The sequence below is a fragment of the Emydura macquarii genome, unplaced genomic scaffold (genome assembly GCF_026122565.2).
Source record: "Emydura macquarii macquarii isolate MOO-44397 ecotype Brisbane River unplaced genomic scaffold, CSIRO-AGI_Emac_v2 contig_2676, whole genome shotgun sequence".
In the NCBI taxonomy this organism is placed as follows: domain Eukaryota; kingdom Metazoa; phylum Chordata; order Testudines; family Chelidae; genus Emydura; species Emydura macquarii.
The window spans coordinates 47,444,860-47,451,252 of record NW_027132813.1 but is presented as its reverse complement, the minus strand read 5'-3'; the positions used below and the strand labels follow the sequence as shown (position 1 = coordinate 47,451,252).

Sequence of the window (6,393 nt, the reverse complement as noted above, 5' to 3'; positions counted from 1 at the left end):
ATTTCAGTGGAGTTTATCCAAATATACATCAGTGTAACTGAGAACAGCATTTGGGCCAAATCACTTATAGATTACCTATAATTATAGTTATCATAATAATAATGCAATTAATTCATTATATTTTATTATTTTACTTGTACTGATCCCAAAAACATAAGTAGTTTATGGAACAAATATCAGACCTGGTACTTGCCTTGTGGAGCTTGCATTCTAGAATCATGATGAGTGATAAAGGAAAGAAGACAGGTTGGGGCTAGGAGAAGGGAGGAGAAGGGGAACTTAAACAAGATTACGCAGTTGAGGCCAGATCCAAAGATGCTCATTGACTTCTTTTGAGCTTAGAGCAGGCCCTCGCTCAGGTAAGAAGTGTACCTCTTGATAAACAGAAAAGAGAAGGGGTTTCTTGCTCCCTTCCTTCTCCCCTTATACTGGGGGAAAGGGAATGAAGAAAGCAGGTAGGTGCATGAAAGCAGAGATGGAAGGAGGGAATGAGAGATGAGGTGATATTGATGAAGGGGAGTGGATGGTTGTCAGAGGAGAGGGAGAAGTCAGAAGCGAGGGGAGCAGTGCAGATAGTCTGGTCACATTGCCTCAGCAGCAAGGATCTAGAGAAATGAACCAAACAGCAGTACAGACTTTAGTCGCTAAAGTTTGTGCTGACACTGGAATAGGACTCCTTCAAGGGAGACGGGGACTACTGCAGGTGATAGGGAGAATGAGGGGAAGCCACTGGGTCTCGTAACCCACAGAAGCCCCCTGCTGGCCTTCAGGGAAGAAATCCCCATCTTTCTCCCCTGTCCTCTACTAGTTGTGCTGCCCCTGGAATTGGAGCAGAGACTCTTCAAAGGTCCTACCTTAGCCAGATACTCAGACTACAATTCTGCAGTTCATATAAAGCAGTCAATTGTGCTGCTGTTGACAGTGCAGGAGTTAACATCTGAACTTAAGTGCTCCATCTAAATATAAAGTAACCAGCCTTCAAACTGGGTCGCTGGCCTTTCTTCTGCCTTTCAGCTGCCCTTAACGTCATCTGTAGATAGACCTTCTCAGTATCCATCCTATTTAAACCTATCAAGATTCATTCACAAAAAGGAAAAAAAAATATATCTACTTGGAGCAAGTTTGGAAACAGGCTTATAAAGATTGGAGATGGAGTTGGCTGAAAAATGATTTTTTTCCCCTCCAGTATAAAATTTTGATAAGTTTTTCTTTGTCAATTTTTCACTTGTGTGTGTTTATGGTACAAAACTTAGAACCCAACATTTTAATACGTTCCCCTTCCCCGCACAAAAATCCCCAGGTTTCCACCAAAACTTACACTTTGTCCAAAGAGCCATTTTCTATTGAAAAGGTTTTTGTCAGTCCAAAGAAACACCATTGAAACAAATGGCGTTATTCCAGATTGACCCCCTCTGTGAATGTGATCAGAATCGTATCCCATTTTTCTTCAAGCTCATCTTGGGATAGTTCACTCTCTCTCCCCCACCTTTCGGATATAGAACTAACATAGGAGAAATGAGACATAACTCTTGTTTTCTAAATCACACCAGCTTCTTCTGAATTTATAATTAAGATCTATTTTTTTGGCAGGGATAATAAGAAAGGTCAAACCAGAACACAGCTGCAGGTGTGCAGGTACAATCCTCTACAGTGCTTTGTTTGAAGATGAATGAAAATGCAGGCAGGCCCTTTTAACTCTGTCTAATGATCCAGGGGCTGCTTTCTCTCTCCTTGAGGGACTATAGAAGGAGGCAGTTCAGCTGCTGCCATATAGGAAACATTTGGTCCTGCTGATTTCATGGCTGGGAAGCTTATATTGCAGCTGATTAGACAATCTGTTCTTTCCTCGTCTAGCTTTCATGTATCCTTGCATACCACAATGTGCTGCAAAGGAATGTAAATGATAGTGAAACAATCTGAAAGCAAAAATCCATCAGGATTATAATTAGTCCAAAATAAGGGTTAGATCTAATATAATTTAAATAATTATAATTTTTCAAATTACATACAAGTTCTAACATATGCAAAGAGGCTGCAATTAAAACAAAGCAAGTACATACAAGGTTCATGTAAAGATACCAGTTCATTTTTGAAAAACAAAAAGGAGAATTTGCACTTATTATCATATGTTCAATCTCATGTTTTACAGAAGGGTGTTCCTGACCAGAGCTGAATTCACACTGAATAGTCAGGTAATTTGTTGATTTTAAGGAGAGAACGGAACCATTCTATGAACACTGGAAAAGATGCCACCGCACTTGGTACAAGAGAGAGTCTAATTCTCATCTCAGTTACAGCTGTGCAAATATGGACTTACTCCATGTTGTTGTAATTCCATAAATATTTGCTTTCCCCAGCTGCCCATCAGCCTACCCACTAGGGGCCAGATTTTTAAAACCATTCAGATCCCAACAGCTTCTTTTTAGGTCCTTAAATAAGTGGTCAGATTTTTACAGTGAACTCACCTCGCAGTTAGGCAGGTAGAAGTAGCAGCCAGATTTTCAAAAGCACTTAACACCCAACAGCTCCCACCAGAGGTGAGAGAATCCCCCCCGCCTCCTCCCAATGAGCTGGGCTGAGCACTTTTGAAAGCCAGGCTGCTTTGTTTAGCTACATCAGCTGGTGCTGAGATCTTTGAAAATCTGGATGCAGCTGCAGTACTTGAAAAGCCGAGTACCTGAAAATAGGCCCCAGGTGTACAATTTTCAAGAGTGACTCAGGTGCCCAAGTCTCCCTGGGTGCCCATAAGTCACCTGGCATCTCAAAAGTTTTACCCGCAGAACCTAACTTCAGGCTCTAACTTCTAAAAAGCTTGACCTTAAGCAAAACCTCATATATAGTTCTCCAGGCAGCACAACCTCAAGCTTTCCAATAAACATAAATGGGCCAGACTCACCTGTGTTTTTATTCTGCTGGCTTCGGTGGAGTTACTAGATAAATGACGATGGACAAATATATTTAGACATGATTTTATATATAATATGCACACTATCGAATGAAAAACAGATCCCTAACAGGGACTGCATCATGAAAGCAGCAGCCCAGGAACCAGACTGTGATTTTAAGACTCAGGATGTGGTTCCCAGTTCCCAAAAGGACAATAATCTGTCTCAACACTATGCTGGCCACATAGTCTGTCTATTTTAGGTATTTATATGGACCCTGCTATAGTATCTGAGCACCTCATCATCTTTAATATATTTTACTTTCCTAACACCAGGCGAGGTAGGGATTATCATTTCCTTTTACAGAAGAGGAACTACGGCACAGAGAGATGGAGTGACTTGCCCAAGGTCACACCAGAAATCTGTGGCAGAGCAGAGAACTGAACCCAGGTCTCAGGTTTTAGGCTAGTACCCCAACCATTGAATTGTCCTGCTGCTTGTTTCACCGGGCATGCTAGCTGAGTCACACTGACTAACTCGCTGGCCAAGGGAAGCCAAGGACACCCACCCATATTAGAGGGCAGAGTAGCAGCAGCCTCAGGAAACCTGCTCTCCACACTGCACTTGGAGTAGGCTACTCCAGGGGATGCTTTGCAGCACCTTACTGCCTTAAAGAGGCTCATTGGGGGCTGCAGCTGAACCCCTATTGGTATGACTATATTGCATTGTAACCCAGGTCTGTGGGACCCAGGCATGCGGGCTTGGTGTTTTCAAGCCTGTGCTTGAGCGTCCACACTGCATTGTTAAACTGGCTTTACTGTTGCTGGACCCATGTCGCACAGCTGACATGTCTGTACTGTGCCATGCAGACCTTCTGACTTAGGTCTGCAGCTCGAGCTGGGTCCACACTGCAAAATGACAGGGATTGGATTTGAATCACGACAGGACTTCCCACCAGCTGGGTCCTAGTACCCAGATCTTGAGTGCTTGCTGACCCATGTCAAAGTGACTTGTGTGTAGACAAAAGGGGGCTTGGGCTCGGGCTCAAACCTGAGTCAGGGCTTGGGCTCAAATCAGAGCCTGGGCTTACTGTGCAGTGTAGACACACCTATAACACCTTTTGCTGTTTTCTTAAAAAGGTTCAGAGACTGCTTCTGAACCCCTGATTTGAACCTTTGCCCTCCCCAAAATCTGGTACAAATTGATGAAAAGTAATTGGATCATCACGATGTTTTTAAAAAAGATTGTTTCCAAAGTTCGCGTGTGATGTTTCCAGTATTTTATTGGAGCACACTGAACCATGATTCTAAATGTCTGCCTTAAACACAGAACTAAGAGATTCATACCTGTAGTGGATGAAATTCCAGGCTTTGTTTTGATGAACATCCAGAAGTTAGGTTTAGCCAAGCTTATAAAAACTTCTTTGGTTAGAGGAAAAATGTATATTAAGGCACTCCTCCTCCCCTCGCATCTCCCCAGTTTCTATGGAAAGTTAGAATAGGACAAAGCTGAAAAGAACTGCCTCCCAGTCACAGGTGCATTTTGCATATGATCTTCTCCCACAGATGATACATGTTCCAGAGGTTTAATGCAGGCAATGTGTTATGAGTGGTTATAAACCTTTAAAATCACTAAAGACAAAGAATGAAGTGTAGGCATTGGGATTAGATAGGAGCCATGAATACTTTTTAGGAGATGCTGCTCTTTGATTTGTCGGGGGAAGGGGCAGATGGCATCTTTAAGCGGGAACCTGTCGCGGGGCGGGTACACCCCGTCACGGGCATTGGGTCACATATGCTGGGAATGTGGGAATAAGGGGTGGCTTGATGTCTACCCTGCTAGGTTCTCTTCCGGAACGAGGTGGTAGGGTGGTCAAAGTCACTGGGGCTGCCCTTCTCTTCTGGGCAGTGCAGCTCAATGGCCAGAGTCAGCAAAACAGCCCTCCAATGGGGGAAGCGTGGCCCAATGGCCAGAGTCAGTAAGCAACCCTCTGACCAGGGCAGTGTGGCCTAGTAGCCGGCACCAATAAATCTGTCCTCTAATCAGGACAGCGTGACCCAATGGCCAGAGTCAGCACAGCGGCCCCCGTGTCGGGGCAGCACAGCCCAATGTCCCATTGGGGCACTGCCTACAGGGGTGCAGCGCCCAGGGTAGGGGGGCTCAGGCCTGCCCTGCTCCTCTGAGCCCCAGTCCAGGGCCATGTCGGTGCCAGGGGTGCTTGACAGCAGAGATCCTCCTGATACACGCTGACTGGCACCCTGCTTCACCCCCTTTAATACCGTTCGAGCCCCCTGGGCTACCTCCTACCCTGCTGTCGGCCTTGGTGACATTCCATGATTCCCTGGGGCCTCCAGGGGTGGCCAGTTGGCGTGGTTCCTGGCTGCTCGGTCCCTCGTCTTCGGGGTTCGTCTGACAGCCTGGGATCTGTCTGGGGCTCAGCCATGTTCAGCTCAGGAGTTCAGCATTTGCAACAGTCGCCTGGAGAGATGCGGTGGTGCACTGCCTGGGATGCTGCCTTTTATAGCCCCCTTCCACATTGAGCATGACTTCTTCAGCCTGCAGTGAGTCCTTAACCCTTTCTCACCCTTTCTAGGCCAGGGCGGGGCTGGTATGTCCCATCACAGAACCCTTTTGTTGGCTTGGATTCAGGCCCTATTTAGTCTTCATCCATCATTACCTGCAGGATCTTCAGAAGTGGGAGGGAGGGCCCTTGTGGAGACAATGGGACTTTTATCATTCACTGCAGCGGAGTCATGTTTCACCCGTTTTGTTCTTTGCATTCAAGCAACAAGAGCATGTAGGGAACAACTCCAATGTTTTTGTTTAACTATTAGTGTACCTCTAGCATAACACAAGCCACAGGCTGGGATAAGCAACAGGCTGCAGCTCCTTCTCTGAGCCTGCACCAGACCACACTCCTTTACACGGCAACTGGTAGAAAAATGACTCATCAGCTGGCATGCCCCACTCATGGGAAGGCAAGGCACGCTTTCCTCTGGCACCCACTGCTGACAGCCACTCCAGCCCTGTGATGGTCTGCTGCTTCTCATAACTCGGCCTCCAGGCAGGTCATTTTCAGTCCCACTCCTTCCAGGGTAACAGAGTCCCTCCAAACCATGGCCCAATGACCTCACACCAGCACTTTGGCTCCTGACTCTGGGCCCAATGTTCCTTACATCACTTGTCTCCAGGCTTTCCATAGGCCTTACCCCTTGTGTCACACAAAATTCTTCAGTGGGTGGTAGGGGAACCCATGCCCTCTCTCTCCTCTGGTTCTAATCCAGGAATCCTATAGCAAGCAGCTATGGTCTGCTCCTTCAAACCCCTTGCTGCCTCCCTGGATAAGTTCCTGCCTCAGTCTGTCTCCTGGTCCTTTTCTCCAGTCCCTTTCCAGGCTCTACAGAGTTCTTTGCAACTGCCCTCCTTATCAAGGCTCATCACAGGCACTCTCCACTGTGGATATTCAGAATCTTTCCTGGCCTTTTGCCAGAGCTCCCTTCTCAAGCAA

General features: G+C 46.3%; 1 long non-coding RNA gene across 1 annotated transcript; it reads right to left on the bottom strand.

The window, feature by feature from the left end:
• Window positions 1–1,318: 1,318 nt before the first annotated feature.
• Window positions 1,319–4,310, bottom strand: LOC137164090 (uncharacterized). The gene is made up of 3 exons (XR_010922929.1): window positions 4,232–4,310; window positions 2,897–2,930; window positions 1,319–1,884 (listed from the first exon to the last, which is right to left on the bottom strand). It is a non-coding gene; the product is annotated as an uncharacterized lncRNA (long non-coding RNA).
• Window positions 4,311–6,393: the final 2,083 nt, after the last annotated feature.